Source organism: Neopsephotus bourkii, unplaced genomic scaffold (assembly GCF_033783945.1).
Source record: "Neopsephotus bourkii isolate Nb327-2 ecotype Australia unplaced genomic scaffold, CSIRO-AGI_Nbou_v1 NB_1279, whole genome shotgun sequence".
Lineage (NCBI taxonomy): Eukaryota > Metazoa > Chordata > Aves > Psittaciformes > Psittacidae > Neopsephotus > Neopsephotus bourkii.
Genome location: NW_026901764.1, coordinates 3,435,538 through 3,453,886, shown reverse-complemented (window position 1 = coordinate 3,453,886; position 18,349 = coordinate 3,435,538). Strand labels below are relative to the sequence as shown.

The 18,349-nt window shown below is 40.7% G+C and overlaps 1 long non-coding RNA gene across 1 annotated transcript in view; it reads left to right on the top strand.

The window, feature by feature from the left end:
• The window catches only part of LOC133218653 (uncharacterized), a 38,003-nt gene that overhangs the window by 13,927 nt on the left and 5,727 nt on the right, over positions 1-18,349 (top strand). The window contains exon 2 of the long non-coding RNA XR_009727233.1: positions 17,660-17,707. This is a non-coding gene — a long non-coding RNA (uncharacterized LOC133218653). The remainder of the gene's footprint in view (positions 1-17,659; positions 17,708-18,349) is intronic.

The following is an 18,349-nucleotide window of genomic DNA, read 5'->3' as shown; positions in this document are numbered from 1 at the left end:
TGGCTTTGTACTCCAGCCCACAGGCACATGAGGTTCTGATACAACATGTTTGCTTCTCTGCATTTTTACCTCCTTTTTCAGTGCTTTGCTCCTACTGCAGTAAAACTGAATTAAGCTGAACTGTATCATGAGTCATGTATGAGTACACATGCAGGTCTGTGTGTACACAGAAACAGGGAGATAGGAAAAGCACTGATATTTACAGTGCCTAATATCTATATATTTGCATAACAAAATCCAGCCAGTTTCCATTTTTACACAGATTTGTCTGATTACTTAATCCAAAGCCTCATCCTGCACTCAGTTACTGCTGAGGTGAGCCAGCAGGCAGGAGGTGAGCTGACCTGAGCTGTGTTTGTTTAGACCCTGTCCAAGTTGTTCTTTCCTTCTCTTCTTCCCCTGCTGTGCTGTTTGTTTGCTCTTGTTTCTTTTTTGCTTGCTTGCTTTTTTTTTCTGATAGTTGGCTGTTTTGTTGGCTTTTGGTGTTTTTTTTTTTTGGGGGGGGTTGGTCATCTTTTAGATTAGGAGCCTCTTGGGTCAAGTAGGTTCTATACCTACATGCTTACACTGCACCTGGTAGTACTGGGCTCTGATCCCAAATTTGAGTCTGTGTGCTACTGCAGTGTAAATAATAATAAGCGTTGCTCTTTGGCATTTGGTCAGATTGGAATCACCGCAGCTCTACTATGCTTGTGGGCACTATACACTGCAAGACTCTTCTCTTAATTTTTGCCTGAAAGTTATGCTGTGTATAGTACAAATAACCCACAGAACAGCAAAATAATAAACAGCCACAGCACAGCAAAAACTTTCAGCTGTGCCAATGGTGAAAGCGTTTTCTTGCAAGAGTGCAACTGTGCTGTTAGCACTTCTTGGTTTGTTCGTCATCTTGGGATGTGTAAATGTAACTAGTCCCATCTAGGCTGTTATGAAGGGAGTTTATTAGTTCGTCTGAGGTCAGAAACCCCCTAAGGTTCAAAGGAAAAGGGAAACAGGTGCTTTTTTTGAGCCTTAGAAGTTATGCTACTATTAATTTCCTCCTTTCCTTTGGGCATAACAATATCCTAAAATTGCTATATTATAGCTATAGTAACATATATAAGAAGAAAATATGCAAATACAGCAGCAACATAATTTTTCCATGCTGCTTAGGTACTAAATGGTTATGTACAGAATGGTCTTCAATCCCATGAATATCTTTTTGTCAGAGACAGCTCTTTTTATTTATGATGCCAATAAAACTACTGATTGTTATTGGACAAATTTCTCAGATGTGGAAAAAACCAGTTACTGACATTTTACTTTCAAATCTTTCAGTATGTAACAAAAGGTTTGGGGTTTCAGAAGTTTAGTCCCTGAGGATAAACAAATAAAGTTGTAAAGAGCACACCTTGCTAATATGATTGCTCCTTATTAGCATAATAGTTTTCAAATAAACAACCTGCCAGTGTCTCTAATAAGCAATTACTCTATGATGAAAACTGCAAATGAAGCCCACTGGTGGGTAACAGATAACAGTAAAATCTGTCAATAAAATAAACATTGTTCTGCCTGAACAGCTCTATTCTTTACTTCAAGAGAAGAACAGAGCTGCCTGGGTATTTTTATAGGCTGATATTTGACAGCCAGACATATTGCAGCACTGGTCTTCTGATACGTTGCTATGTTGTTATGTGGAGCCTTTACTCTTTACGATGTTAGTGTTATACCAAAATAAGGCAGAGATCTTTACTTAGTTGGAACCTACCTACTTTGAGTACTTGAGTCAAATAAAACCACAGTAGGATGAGAGTTTGCCCAAGAATGGTGATTTGTCAGATTATTGGGGTTTGCTTTCTTTCATAAAATGAAGATCATAATGAATAGTTTGGAGTCCATCCTATCTCTGAAACATGCAAATGAATGGAAATTGTGTCTCAGCATTCTTTTATTCTTGCTGTTCTAAAACATAAAATATCATTTACAGTGCAAAAAGGTGTTAAATGTATGCAACAATCTCACTCTCCCAAACATAGAAAAGTGTGAAAAAATTCCTAATTTTTTAAGCATAGTTGGCAAACTAGTATGAAAACATTTGCAGACATAATTTACATACTTGTCTCGTTGCTTTACCGTGGATTAGAAAACCACGTTGTGCTTGCTTTGGTCTCCATATTCCTAGAGCCTTTTTTTCCAAAATAATTCTGCGTATGTTCTCTTAGTTTTCAGGAAATAAAGATGTAGAATATGAGAGGGTCACAAATCCCCAAACCTGGCCCTTTCCGAATTCCACTGTAATAGATTTTAATTTCATGTATAGCTCTATAGAAAAGAGGTCATTTGAAGTAAAATCTTGAGCCATTCTTATCTTTGTTCCACTTCTGGACTGACATCATGGTACAAACATGCAAGGAATGTACAGTAAACCATGGTGTGGGAAGAAGATCTTGGCAGAGGGGTGATTAATAGTGTCTAAAAGAGGGAAAACAGTTATGTAATAAATACAGCCCATGAGATTCAAACTAAAGAAACCATCACAGGTGCAGACTGTAAACAGGCCTCAGAGGAAAGAATATTGGTCTTTTAAAGGTGGACTCTGTAAACAAACAGATGAGGCGTAGGAAATATCCTTTCATATACATGTTCATGGTAAAAATCAGTACATGGGGCACATAAGCACTGTAAGTGTTTATAAACTCAAAGAACATCCATTCTGCAGTAAAGCAGCACAAATAGTGCCACAGTTTACATCTGTATAGCGTGGGGAAGATGTGTGGTCTGGTGGCTCAGTTCATTTTTTTGATTTTCACAAATGACATGATTTCTGCCTCTCTGGTTTTGTTTTGTTCCATTTAGCTGCTCTCAGCTACATAATTGTTCTTTTAGCTTGTAAATATTATGGTCAACCTCCAGCAAAGTTTAGATGAGGCCAATCGAATGTAAACAAGTATGTCTGCACCAATGATGTGAGTAAGCAAAGCCAGCTTTTGTGATATTTCCTCCTCCTTTTCATAACTCCCTTGGGACTGCAAGAGCTTTGCAGAGCCTGCTGTGGTAGCACACAGCCTGGGCTGCAGTTTAACTGCCTGTCTGGGACATTTTTCTTTTCTATTTGAGTTGTTTTTTTTTTGGGGGGGGGAGGAAGGGTGTATTTGAAGTAGGAATTATCCAATGGAATGAGAGCAATAGACCAGAAAAACTTGTGTGGGGTGTCCTTGCTTCTGTTCATGCTTCTGTCCCTGGCCAAGAGATCACTGCCTGCAAACTCAGTACAAAGTTAATGTAGGTGTAACATGGATTCCAAAAAGGTTGAGGATGAGAAGTGACTTCTGATTAGCTGTGGCCTTACTCAATGTTGCAATGCTGTGGCACAAGACAGTGGTGTTCCAATGACACTATGTGATGAGCTCAGAACCTGTGCTTGCCTGTACTGGGACTGCAGTTTTCCAGCAGGCTCAGGCTAACCTGTGCTGCTTTGCACTGCAACCAATAAAGCCTACACCACCTCAGGTCCTGTGGCTTGGCAGCATTGTCACGGTGCAAGGGTTGCAAGGGCCCTTATGCTAGAATCACTGAATCCATTGCTTGAAAGCCTTTGTATTAAAAAGGTATACATGGCATACTTTTTACCCTTGAAAATTATCTTTGAGTAAAAGGGTTTTACTCTGCATTCCTCTGCTTTTTCAGCTCACCAGATTCAGCCAACCAGATTTAACATCATGTTAATTCATTGTCGATCACTTTGTACAGTCCCTGACTTACAGGACATACTATCAGCACAGTAAATGAATCCCACGGGCTTTCTGCTGCGTAATGGAAACGGAAGCATGCAGGTAGGTTTTCCTGCACACAAGCTCCCCCCCACTGCTTTGGAGCCCCTCGTTGTGCACTGATGCAGGCCCTGCCTGATCCTCTGCACTCAATCTTTACCCATCTCCTGGCCTTGCTTTTCAGCTGCAGGTTTGTGTCTTCGAAGTGCCTGAATCCTGTTATGTTTTTGCAGCCACAGCAGTAGTGGCAACCTTAGATCCCACATCTTGCTCTCCCATAAGCAGCCGAGTGTGTTTGGTGGCTGTTGGGTGTAGATTTGTGATTAGATACAAGCTAACCTTTAAGGAAAAAAACCCCACCAAAGTAATTGTTGCAATCCTCTTGATCTCTTGGGAATGGAGCCTGGGAGGTGTCTGACATCTGCATTATTATCTATGGGAGAGGAAAGACCTGGGCTGTTTCTTCCCACAAGAAATGTATCTATTTTTGAGTGCAAAGTACTTTCTTTGCCATGAGACCCAAACCAGTTTTTATTCACTGACTCAGGGTCTCTGGAGGCCTCTTCCCTAAGCTGAGGAGGCAAAGGCTTTAGTTGATTTGCAGCTGGAAAAGTGACAGCCCAGTTAGCTAAAACTTAATTTAAAGGTAGAGGTGTTTGTTACCTGTTTGCAGATATCTTGGCTTTGAAGAAGCGGTTTCCACCAGCCCTGTTCCTCTGTGTTTACGTACAAAGTAGCTGTAGATTTGACCATAAAAGCCATTGGGTGAGAATCCAAAAGCAATCATTAGTTATTTGCAATCAAATTTGTACAATAACCCATTTACTTAATTATGGATAAATGCTTACTGAAGAATCCTTCTTTCCCAAAAGACAATTTCCCCAAGGCCAAGGCAGAAACTACAGGAAAGTATTTGGACAGTGTTCAAGTTGTATCTCTTTTTGTGGTGTGTGGCAGAGCCAGAATGGGTCAGTTTGGAAGCTCATGGCCTCAGACTCATCCATAGGATGCTTCCATGTGCCTTTTTATTATTGTATTTTTTTTTTAAAGATGAGGAACGTCTATAGTCAGCACTCATGGTCCAAACAGCTGAAAACACTTTTCTGCATCTGTGGAGGGTGTGATGGTTGGACCCCAGTCTGCCTTGTCCACATGGAAGGAAAGGACTAGGTGACAAATGCACTGTGGGAGCTGCCAGTGTCTGTGCAGCCTGGGAGTTTTGGCAGGTATGGAATGCTGGCAGCTGGGACAAGACACCTAAGCATGCTCTTCTGTTTCATTCATAGATTACATGTGGACTGGTTAACCTTTAGACAAAAGCTTTCCAAATACATATTTTATAAAGAAACAAAATACCAAGGAATGGCATGTAACAATATTTCTAATTCCTTCATGTTGCAAAATCGGTGCAATAAACTTCGGATAAGCCATTACCAAATGTGCACAGTAGCACTTCTTTGTATTTGGACTTGTTCTTAAATCTGTATACATAATCAGCTCTCTAAACTATGCTCCAGGCATAGAGAAGTGGAAAGAAATACTTAAAAAATGCCTGCAGAGGTCAAGTCTCTTAGTACTTTTGGTAAATGCACTGCTTTTGCTATTATTGGGGGTTGCATTAGTTTGAATTGTCTGTCTTAATGCTGCTTATAAGTTGCTGTCAGTGAAGAAAGTTTCAAAATGGCACGTTAACATGGAATATTTTTATTGTTATATAACAAAGAGGTAACCCTCATTAATCCCAAAGTCAAAATGCAACTTCAGATTTCTTAGATGAGCTCTGCCTGTGAGATGACTGGGTTAAGTTCATGTCATGTTTTTGCATGAGGTGTGGCTGTCAGGTGCAGTTGGTTGTTTTGAGAAACATAGCAAAGAGTTTCAGTGCAAAGAAACCTTTTTTTTGCTGCCTGTTAACCAAAGCCCAATTTTTCTGCTGGCTTTCTAGTGCTTGGCTTGACTGAGGCTGTGTGCCACAGTATGGCAGGGGGTCCATGAACTTACGTACCTCTAGACATGAAGGCAAGCAGATCTGCAGGACAGCACACTAGAGTGGGATCCTAGCTGTACATTGCAGTGTATGTTGCCAAACAACTGAGAGCTCCTTACATCGCCTTTTCTACACTGGTGGACAGGGTATAGGCACACAATGCTATGTGTGGCCAGAACTGGCAGTCTGTATCTTGTGTCTTTAGTGAAGGAGCCTCTTTGATCCCAGTCTGTTTGTGAAGTAACAGGTAGTATATGTGAAGGATCTAATCTGGCTGATGATGATTTTTCCTCCTATTCTTTTGAATCAGACTCGCTTGCAGAACCTTGATCAAACTCCTTCTTACTGATGTTTCACTTTTTCTGCTTTCCATTATTTGCCAGTTACAAAAAGGAGATCTCATAACCAATGCAGCATTAATAGTAGATCATAGAACAATCAGTGGATTCAGTAACTATTTTCCCTTCTTTCATGGCTTATTATAAAAGTGTCAATCTCTCACTACTATCTAACGAACAAACTTCTGCCCTGGATCCATTTCCCCTTGGGCAGTTTGCCAGGAATAACAAATTTAACTTTAGCTCTCAGGTTAAGAAGTTTCACTTCACTGAGTAGAGTTCAAGTACAGTCTATTACCCTGACTAAGTGATAGAGGAGTCCTTTGATGTTTGCTTCTTGAGTGGCTTATACAAGCCAGGGCTTCCTGTAGGAAAAAGAGCTGCAGCTGAAGGAAATGCTTGATTAATCAGGTAACCTCTTCCTCTCTTATCTGCCCAATGACAGAATTATGCAGAGATGTAAAGAGAGATTTTTACTTGCTCCACCAGCAGAGTCACCTACCGTTTGATGAAGATGCTCAGTATATCAGGTGAGAAGGAACAGTCCTGCTGCTTCCACCTTCCCCATCCCTGACTTCGTTCAACATAAAGGTCTTCCTCATATTAGGGTGAAAATTCTTGTGTTTTAATTTATGTTCATTGCTCCTTGTCCTGTTGCTGGGCACCACTGGAAAGAGTCTGGCACCATCCTCTTGGCACCTGCCTTTGAAATATTCATATGCATTAATGTGATCTCCTCCCAGTCTTCTCTCTAGATTAAACAGGCCCAGCTCCCTCAATCTCTACTCATAAGAGAGATGTTCTGGACCCCTGATCATCTTTGTGGTCCTACACTGGGCCCTCTCCAGCAGCATCTTGTCTTTCTTGAACTGGGCAGCCCAGAACTAGACACAGCATTCCTGATGTGGCCTCACTAGGGTTGAGTAGAGGGGAAGGATCACCTACCTCTGCCTGCTGGGCACACTCCTCCCAGTGCACCCCAGCATACTGCTGAAACTCCTGGCCGCAAAGGCACACTGGTGGTTCATAGTCAACTTATCATCTACCAGTACTCCAGGTCGTCCTTGGCTGAACTGCTCTCTAGTAGGGCAGCCCCCAACCTGTACTGGGATTCTTCCTCCCCAGGTGCAGTACCCTGCTTTTGTCCTTGTTGAACCTCATTAGGTTTCCTCCTGCCCAGTTCTCCAGCCTATCAAGGCTGAATGGCAGCACAGCCTACACAGGGCAGGCTAAGAGCATAGGACAGACACAGAGCATATGGCTTAGCTAAGAACATGGAGGACAGGGAAGATGTACCAGCAAACCTTGCATTGCGTAAATTGTTTCAAGATACCCACTATTCTTTGGTCAGTGGTCATGAACTGCTGTGCTTTATTTTTGAGCTTGTGTATTTAAAAGCTCCCTCTGCTAGATTGTAACTCACAGATAATTGTATTTTTCTGGGCCAGTTTGTGTTCATGACAACTTCTCTCCCTGATCTTTGTAACTCTGGCCACAATGTGTATGGTGAGTACAGCATTGTTTTTGCTGTCCATGTTGGAGATCCTGGGCACCATACTGACCCACAGAACTCCTTTCTTTAACCAAGGGGACAGCCAAGCAGTCTGTGAGTAGCACTGCAGTGTCAGACATAGCTGTGATAGTAGCTCAGTATTACTGGAGAGGTCTTACTCCCCTTCTTAGGTCCTGGATTTCCAATTTTGCTATTTCTCTTGAGTTGGATGTATTGGGTGCCTGTCAGATGACTATTGAGCTGATTCAACTCACTAACCCGAAAGAAAACTATCCCCATGTAGCATTGTCACCATTGGCTGAAAGGAGGGCATGAGGAGGCTTGGAGGAAAACAGCCTTTATTTTGCAATTAGATGTTGCAATACCTGTGGATATTGCATGTTCCACGGTGTTGCAAGAGAGTCCCTTGAGCAGAACTCATTGAATTTGGTTTCTAAAAACTTTTCTTAAGTAAGGGCACTGGAAGTTGTGAAATTACCCTTTATTCAGTGCATGCAAAGTAACAAGTTATTTCCTAAACTCTTTTTTTACAACTTATTTTGAATTGTGTTGAAGTGGCTTTTCCTCCTTGCCAAGTTCTGGAACAATTTTAATCCTGATCACTCTGGCTCTCCCGATCCTCTTCGTTGTATAGTTAAGCACTTTAACAAGGTCTAATTACCTGCTAGAGATACCAGTGTTTTCCTTCTTTGCAGATCTGCTGTAGCAGGCAGTTTCAGAGTACCTCAGGACAATTGAATAAACCTGGGAATTGTCTTTCTGCCCCCAAGTGTTCTGCTGTTGCTACCCACCTTTCAAGACCTAGACTTCAGAGAACTTCTGAAACTATTTGCAGCTTCATCCTCAAGACTGCTCTGCACAGTGGACAGTGACATTTTCCAATCAGCAGTGTTATTTTTAAGCTCTGCCATATCATCACCTAGTCATGTACCTTATTGCTTCACAGACCCTGTGGCCTGCTTGTGTTTGCAGACAAAGCCAGCTAGGGGGGAGAGTGATTCTTCCTTTTCTGCCTTCCCCTTCCCTTCTTGCATCACAGAGGTCTATTTTTAGCTGGGAATGGGGGCTGATTTTGAAAGGGCATGTGACTGTACATGACAGTTCTGCTGGGTCCCTTTCTCTAGTACCTGGCTTCTCTGAATCTCTCTTGTAACCCATGATGCTTCTTGTAACCCATGATGCTTCTTCCACCCCCAGTGGGACTTTCAGCCCTAAAAGTGCTGTCAGTTTTCTTGGGAATTATTTCAAAAGGAATTAGGATTTTCCTGTTGTACACCCAAGATGTGCTTCCTTTGAAAACCCCAGGCACTACACCTTAGATGGGCTGCACTTTCGTATTCCTGCCTTCCCACTGAAATGCTGCTCATCAGCTGGTTCAGCATCTGTGCATTCCTTTTCTTGTCCTAGAGCTCAATGCTACTTGTTTCTCAGTCTGAGGATGGATAAAGTAGTGGTCTTTAAATAAATGGAAACATCTTTTTTCCCTCAAAAGATTTGCTTTTATTCAACTTGTTTCTTGAAGAAAGACAAAAATGCCAGGAACAGAGATGTGAGCTGAAACAATTGTGTTTGTCTGAAAGCAGGCTCACCCTTACTTCAAGTAAGTGGTTCTATGGTCAGATTGTCAGGTGCATATCCTGAGTGTGAGGAGATGAAGTTTACAATAACTGTAAATGGATAAGCTTTGAAAAAGTTAAATTGGCCAAGTCTCAATCATATTTCTCTTGGTTCTACTCATTAAAAAACATGTTCTTATTTTCTCGTGAACTCTCTTGTGGATGAAACGTTAGAATGAATTCTGTTACACTCTTCCTAGGCAGGTAATAAATATTGCAGGACTCCTCTGGAAAAAGTGATAAAATTCTGATTCCTTTGCCAAAATTTTCATCTTTGCATTCAATGAAACACATTCCAAGGGCATGGAAAAGAGAACCTCTGGTTTGTAGAAAATAATTTTTCTTTGGTGGTTTTTAATTTGGTTTTGGACCTCTGTTTTTAGGATCATCAGCTGTGCAGCAGGAATTGAGGCTGGGTCCAGTTTCTGACCTTGGGAATGTTTGGAGCAAGGTACTTCAAATTCATAGCATTTTCTTTGGATAAATTCTGGAAATTTAGAAGTTTGTAATACTTCATACTGCTGGTCAGTTGCACTTGTGCAAAAGAACCCGGCTCTGTCCCAGCTGCCTGGAAACCTTGTATTTTATCTAGGTGTGCTCAGCATCCCCTCCATCTATCCTCACCTGGCACAGGCTGTGATATATCCTCTTTCAGCTGTAAGGCTGAAACTGTAGATTTTGTGGCTTACTGCAGCTCTGATGGTAAATGTAAAATACACTATTTACACTGAGAAACAAAGCAGCCCTACAGCAACAGGACTCCTGACTGCCGGCATTTCTTAACTGCCAATTTACTTCTGTAGTAGCTGGGATAAAGCCTTAGGGAAGAAAAAACCATAACATGTAACATGGCAAAATATGAAGCCCCTTTTCTTTAGTAACAACTGCTCTTTTCCTACAGTTGGTAGTGATGGAGCAGATGTGATGAGAGCCTGAAGCTTGTTTTGTACTCAACGTGTAGCTTCATGATTGATTTCTTCCACTAGCAACGGACATCTGAGAAATTCTTGCCCCAATACATTGTTCCTGTCCCAAAATCTTTAGCTGGCATCATGTCACAGAGCCAGCACACATGCCACCCCCACAAGCAGTTGCATCACTTAAGTATTCCTGTGTCCCTGGCATGGTTTGCTGCAGCACTGTGGCTAGTGGTGGTGAAAATACACACGGCACACCTTGGGCAGCCAAAGTAGCCTTGAGGGCATGTAGCCTTCCCATCTGTTGGCAACAATGCTCTGTGCATCCTGCATTACTCTTGTTCATTGTTCTCGCAGGTGATCGCATTCAGTATGCTGACGGGTTGGACGTTTTTCTTTAATGAAAGAAGACTATGATAGAATCACTTATTGAAAAAGCCCTGTATGCAAGGAAGGGCAGAGCGGGGAGAAGCACAGCCCTGACACCTCTCCACCAAGAATTAAAGAGGAAAGTAACAGGTCTTTTTCAGAAAGGCTGCTTTTTAGTTAAGATTTGCTGCTTTATCAAAAGTCAGTGTCTCTCAGGTGAAGGGTCTTGTGTTGTCCTTTGCCCAGCACAAGAGGAAATCAAAACATCTACCATAGGAACTGTAGGCCTCACCAGCCAATGTTCAATTTTCAGACTTCCAGTCTTTTCAGACTTTCTGGCTTTCTGGGTTTTACTTTTTGGGAAAAAACACCCCGCCAGAAGTTTGGAGAGAGGATGGGAGAAAGGGAAAACTGAATGCAATGGCCATTTTATATCATTATTGAACTGTTCAAATGAGAGAGACAATCCTGAAAATTCTCTGATTATTTGAACCATATTTATTTCTTTGGAAAATCCTTGCAGAATTGGATTCTGTTTGTTTGGCTGGCACTCCCCAGCAGCTGTTGCCAGCTTTCTTATATGTCTGGTAGAAGGTGCATAGACTCTGGTGTGCTGCAGGACTGTGTGTTCCTTGACGTGTTTTGTCTCTGTGACAGTCCCCAGTTCAAGTTTTAAAAGTCTGCACAAAGATGAAGGTTTGAGCATCACACTGTGCAAGTGCAAATGGAAACCACCTTTGTTTGACCCCTAGTGCCCCTGGTCTTTGCTAATAAAGATTCACTGTGTAACTCCCCATGAAAAATGGCAGTTGGAAGCCAGGAATAAAATTAGTTATCCAATGTTTGAAATATCTGTTTAGCTGCTGGGAGCCACGATTTGATCTTGAGCAGGATACTTAGAAGTGTTCATTTTTAAGTGTCTGGTAGTTCAATGACTTCACTCAGCATTTGCATTTTCTGGGGGTACATGCAGCCTGAAGAGCAAAAGGAAGGTTTGCTATTTCCTGTAAACATTTTTATATAAAAGTGTCACATGAAAGGCTGTCAGATGAAAAAAACACTGTATTATTGAGTGCCTGGAAAAAAAACACTTAGGCATTATTTTAATCCTTGGCAGGAACTATTCCAGTGTATACTGTTTGTTTAAGAAATCTAGAACACTCTTCCTGAAATTACTTTCTTAGGACTCTGTGTACAGAGCTAAGTAGAGGGAATCTGTGCGTGGATGAGCAGAGAGAGGCTGTACCTTTCAGGAGAGTAGAACCATGGAAGTGTGCAGAAGGATTCTGACCATTTTATCTGGAGTTTAAGTCAGACCACGATTGCTTAGCAGTGACATAAGCCTGTTACTAAAGCAAGTAAGCCAAGAGTCATTGGATGATCACCTGTATACCACAACAATATGCATTGACAGATAATTCTCTCTTATCAAGCAATTTAGATTGGTTGAAAGGTGTTAAACATATGGCTTTTGTTGTTTTATGGGAACAGCATTGTGCTGCTCTCCTTGTGTATTTGTGGTTATGTCTGGGAAAAAAAAAAAAAAGAGAGCAGAGAAAGAAAGAACCTGGAAAAGCCTGAAGATACCCAAATGAGGCAAGTGAAAATGCTTTTTGGGAGGATGAGGTGTAAATAAAAGATCATGGAAATATTCAACAGCAAATGTTGTCCTTTCAGGTGGCAAAAGGATTTTGGTCATTATTTTTTGTGTTTAATCTTGTATCCCATTACAGAAAAGTTGAAAGAGTGATCTCTTGCCTGGCAACAGAAACAGGTTGAGAATTTTGAACCTTGATTCATCCCTAGCAGAAAATAAGTGCCAGTAAGAAACAAAACCATCCCTTTAATGGGAAAATTGGTGGCACAGGTTATCATCTACTTTGACAAGTTATTTTCTCTTGTGTCATTTGTTGGTTTTGCTATTATCTGTAAGAATGATCAAGGAGGCTGATATGTCATTGGAGAGCAGGAGGGAGGTCACACATGAAGTATATCTTCTGTACTGTCTTTAATTGAACCTTCCCTGCTGTTTTTCCAAGCTGGTGGCTTTTCTGCACAGAATTAACTGCAGACAGTGCCTTCAGAGAAGCCAGGTTAGCGTGACAGCTTGGTTAGAGCAAGTCTTGAAAGATGGCAGAAGAACTGAAGACATTGATGGGGAAAAATAGTTGATAATGGCAGATGGAAACCATGCACATATAAACAGAAGAAGGCAGCTATAAAAAGGTCAGTAAAACACATAATGGAGGAAGACTAGACACAGTCTTTCAGTGTTTAAAGGATCTTTATATGTGTGACAGTTCTGGACACATGAGTTGGTCTCGTGCCGCTAGATACTTCTCCCAGTAAACCTTTAAACTTTTTAAAGGCCTATTTTTATTTTTGTGGTGTTTTTCACAGCTGCTTATTTAAAGATCGTGGGCAGCCTGTGAGTGACTGTATTAAAGAAATATGAAGTGGCTGATAAAATGGCCAAACAGCATGACTATAATGTGTTTATTGAGACAAATCTGTCCCATTCTGGTTTTAATTCAAGAGTGTTTAGGTATCAGCTGCTATAGTGAAGACATGCAGGTCTGGGAAGGAATTGGAATCTTTTCTACCTACTGATGCATTGTCTCTGAGGAGGAGGGAGAGCCCCTTCTTTCAAATATCCCTCTCCTGGGGCACTCTCTCCAAGTGTTTTAAAGCCATCTTGTTTATATTTATAACCTTGGTTTTACCTTTTCCCTGATCCTCCTTGAATAATGATGGTTAATTCTTATTTACCATTTCTAATTGGTAGCTCTTTAAGTGCTTTATAGTGATGGTCAGGATAGCTCTTCTTATTTTACAGTAGAGAAGGTGAGGTCTAAAGAGGCAAAATAGTCTTGACCGTGATCCTATTCGTTCTGGCCCCTCTGCTGCACTTGAATGGAGGTGTGTACTCTGAACTCTTCAGATGCTGTTTGCTCACTGTACCAGTGGAGTTGGGGAGAAAGCTGTGGCTTTCTTGTCAGAAGCTTGAATCACTGTGGAGTGCTCCTACAGTGGATAACTTGCTCAACGTAAGCATGTTCTGATCTTCATGCTTTGCTGCAGTGACCACATTTGAATTGCAGTTCTTTGCTTGTAATTGCAGAACTTCCCTTTCTGGGCTCCCTTCCTGATGCGGAATTATGTCCTGCTGGCTGTGGCCCACCGTATTCAGTCCCCTCGTGCACTGGATTCAGTGACTGACTGAGACAACTCTGTGATAGTTGCGTGCCAATCCCTCACCTGAGAAAAGAAAGGAGGATCCATTCTTCCTGGCAGTAGCAAAAGGCACAGAGATTTTAGGACTTTTTTTTTCCTTTTGGTGTTCCATTTTATGCTGTACCATACAGAACAGAGCCAAAGTCATACAGGTAGGCAGGTGAAAGCAGTTCTAAGCCATTCCCTGTCACAGCAACTTGTCAGGGAATCTCTAATAGTTATTTTTTATTCTCACATCAGTTGAGTCAAATCTGTTCCATTCAAAATTACTGCCCTGACATTTGAACCTTTCAGGCAGAGTGCCAGAGGCAGCGCATTATTTTTCTGTTGGAAAAGGAGGAAAGAAATTGTTGACATGTAATTAACAGAACCAGATAGAATTTGAAATCTGAATGACACCCATTATTGAATAATGAGCTTCAAATCCTTTGTTACAAATCACTTTAACATAGCAATGGTATGGGGGGATTCAGAAAGGAGAGTAACTTGTTTTGCTTGAGCACTGCTCTTGCATTTAGACAAATGCTCATGAGAGTTGTTTCATGAAAGATGTACCTATACAGAGCAGACAGAATCTTGAACCATAATGGCAAAACTGAGTGGGTAGGAGTGAGCCTGTGCAGCAGTAAGATAACAAATACATCATGTGAAATCAGAGCAAACACATAAAAATCCCATGTTTCTGTTTGCTTGTGTTGCAATGAGCCTTGTGCTCATGCTGCCCACGTGGCTACTCAGACACAGAAAATCCTGTGTACTCTGGGTGCTGGGCAGGCTCTCTGAATGGAAGGTAAGTATGGAGAAATACACTGTGTGTCCTGTGTGCTGCACTTGTGCTGGCCTTAAGGCTGTCAGACAAATAACCTGTGTGATGTGTGGGGTCTGTGACTGGTGTGCTGTGCCTAATCACACAAGTGGAAGGAGAGGGAGAAGGTGGTGAAAACCTTCATTTGCCCTCAGCTTGCTGAATCTCTGCTGGGGTGTCTATGTATAATTTTTCTTTTTTTAGAATCAGGACTCTAGAGTTCTAGGCAGGCAAACTCTGTCTTGTATCTACTATTATGAAGTGTCCATCCACAAATGTGTTTCTGTCTGTATAACCATTGTGTCTCAGAATACAAAATAATACTAATGCATAGCTTCAAATGGAATACTAAGCTATAATTACTTGTTCCTTTTAATTAAGGGAGAGCTTTGATGCCCTAAGATCTTAGCATATTGGAAGTAATTAATTGTAGATTAAATTAGAAGACAGATTAGTTTTATCAAAATTCAGATTTGTGAAAATGATTTTATGCTGTAAGGGGTAAGCTTTATATGGGGTGAGTGGTTATAATTATAATATAAATTATCTTTTTATCAGTCCTAAAGTATCAAATTCATCTGTTACATGAAACCGAGGTAAGTTCTGAAGGCATTTCATATAGTACTATGGGGTTCAGAGGAGATGGATAGGGGTGTCAAACTGACACTGGTTAGAAACAAATGTAGGTTAGCTGAAATTCCAGGGCAGCTCAGAGATGTTTTAAGAAAGTGTGATTCTATAAGTTTTAAGAAGATGAGAGAGGAAAAACAAACATTTTCCTGTTTTAATAAGGCAGTCTGTGAAGATTTTGACATCAGTTTTTAGTGGTAACTGAAAGCTGAAGAGTTTGAGGAAATTGCTGTTACAGAGCTGTTTCTGTGAGTAGAGTCAGAGGAATGTTCTTTAAAGCCACATCCCAGGACCTGAGCTGATAAAGCTGGTTTCTGTGCAAAATGCATAAGACAATCTTTTTTATGCTTTCTGTAAAAAAATAAAATAATAAATGACTGGACTCATGGTAAAGTGATTGTGATGCTCCATAAGTTCCAAGATTTGTTCCAGTTTAGACTCCCTGCAATTCAGAAAAATATTGAAATCTTTCATTCTTCTCTCTGGACAAATCCCCTTGCCTGAACGAAAGCCTGCACCATGCTCTCTTGCTTTGACTCATTCCCTATCTCCCACTCAAGCTCCTGCATTGCTTGAGGAATATCTGCCTGCCTGACCTGACAGGCTGCTGCCATGTTCAGGGACTTCTCTCAGGATTAGAAAGGTGCAAAATCTATTCAGTGCCTTTGCTTGTAAGGAAGTCTATCAGCAAGCAAGATGTGGAAACAACCCAGTTAAGCATTATTGCATCTGCTGAGACCCAGCTATGTTTCATGGAATATCAGCAAAGGGATCCCCACACACCTTTTGGAAAAGCAATGGCTGGGTGATTATATGATGATATGTATTCAGGAGGACTTGTCTCTGGAAAATGTGATTTGGTTTATGCTGTTGGGAAAAGTTAGGTCCCAAGATAGTTTTGTCAGCGTACTCATAATTTTATTCTAAGAATCATCCCTGACATATTCTACTTACTCTCCTTCTTGGATCTTATTTTTGCAGGTACACTGGAGACCAAGAAGTTAGAGCCCAGTCAACAAACCGGGACATAGCACAATGCATGAGCTAGTGTCACAGAATACTTGGGTATCCCAAATGTCCTGGGGACAGATCAGTACAAAGCTGTTTAGAAAAGTCTTTATGCACCTCAACTGTTGCAGTTTGTGTCAACTCATGAAAGAGGCAAAGGAAAGCAGCTACAATGTAAAATAATAAATTCACTTGTAGGGACAATTTCTGGAGGAATCAAATAGTAAGAACTTTCACTACAGTCTTGCTTTAATACCTGACAAGTCAAAACTGCACCTTGTTTTATACATTTTTTTTTTTTAATGCATAGGATGTCGATATATAGCTTTGAATTGAAATGGTTTTATATGTGATGCAACCTCTTAATGGGAACGGGTTTTCTTCTACAAAGAGAGGAGGGTAAAAATGCCTAAAATAGTGCCTTTATTAGTGCTTTATCACTTAAAACAATGATATCATGTGCTTCCTGCTATTGCACATGATGTGCCCATGCTAATACTGCAAATGTCCTGGGTAATATCGAACTAGTAATGGTCTTTAAGAAGACTGTCACCAGTGAAGTGTACATTAGACAGCTGTGTTGTGTTCTGACATTTAGCTATTCCAGTTTAATTTTTTTTATCTGGTTGGTTGTGGTATTCTGATGGGACTGGAGAAGATAAGGTTACAGGAAGAGGCTGATATGAGAAAGCCTTATGTGCTACTTTAGATTGAGTGGGTCAAATGCATGGGATTGTATATAGATAAAGAAGTCTGGTTTTGCTTGTTAGCAGTTACTTTTATTATGGAGCAGAGGAAAAGATAATGCTGCTTCATCTCTGTTTCAATCCAGTAGAACTCCATTCCTCATCTAAGCTTTAGTGATTGTTTATTCAGTCTGACATGATGTCTTTGGGAAAAATTGACATAAAAGACAGGAAATGATGTCTGGAGAGGAAAATGCCACTTGACCTCACAGGCTTGTCCCCCTTAAGTTTCTCTTAAACCCCAGTTTTTGGTTTTGTCACTATATCCTTTAATCCCGTCTCTCTCCATAAAAGTGCCAAGATGTTTCCAAGCCACTTAGACTGCAGTACTTGTTTCCATGTTCTTACTTGGCAACTAATTCCATGAGTTCATTATACTGACCCTGAGTAAAATAGTTTGAATTTCCGGTATACACAATTATTTTGGGTTATGACTTCTGACTTTTGAACCCCTCACTAGGACGCACCATTTAAATTTCTTCATCAGCTCTGAGTGCTGTTACTGGGTCAACTCAGTGTCAGTATTCCTCTAAGAGCATTATGCTAGTCAGAATTTCTTCCTACATCTTCTCTTGGAACAACTGCAGAAAAATCTGGGATCTTCTGTTCAGAAAGCACGACTTTTCCACTATCATGTTTGCCAGGAGTCATGGGATTGTTTGCAGATATGAGACAGTTAGGTATTTTATGAAAAGTAAAACTGGACTCTGTAACTAATATCCCTTGTGTATTTCATGCTCTCCACAGCTATGCAGGACTGCATTCTGATCTCATCTGCAGCAATACAAATGGTAAGTAGCACAAGCAATTTTAGTACATGATCTGAGTGTAGAAAGAGGTATAACTTGAGAAAACACCCAGCACTCTATTCCCCCTCTGCAGTCATTCCTCTGTGTAGTAAAAATATTCTATATGCATTTTGTTTTCAGTGTTTAAAGCATCTACAATTAAAAAAATAAGCAAAATACAAAGCCAATAAAAATACAGCAGATAGTAAATATCTGGTCAATGCACAAGGAAATAGAACATCTGATTTATTTTATTCTTTCTTTCACACATTCTACTCTTTAGCTGTACGAAGTAATGGGATATTAAAAGGCGATTTTCTTTCCAGTTGCTTCATCAATTTATTGTATCAATATTGTCAAGTACTCCTGTAAAATAACCTAGCAGCCCAGACCCACTTAATTCAGCCAAATGTTAGTCTACCAGTATATATCTCTAGTGAAGAGTGATTTGGTGGGAGTTTAACTGAGGGTGCAAAATGGACATACAGATAGATTCCCAGCTGGAACTGTTTTGAAGTTTGTGTAAAAGCTGGTAATAATCTCCTAAAATGCACTCTCAGCCAAAAAAAGAGAAGAAAAGGGCTTACAGCACTGAAGTGGTATTTACTATTTTTTATTTCCTTCCTTAACTTCCTATCAGCCATGGGAA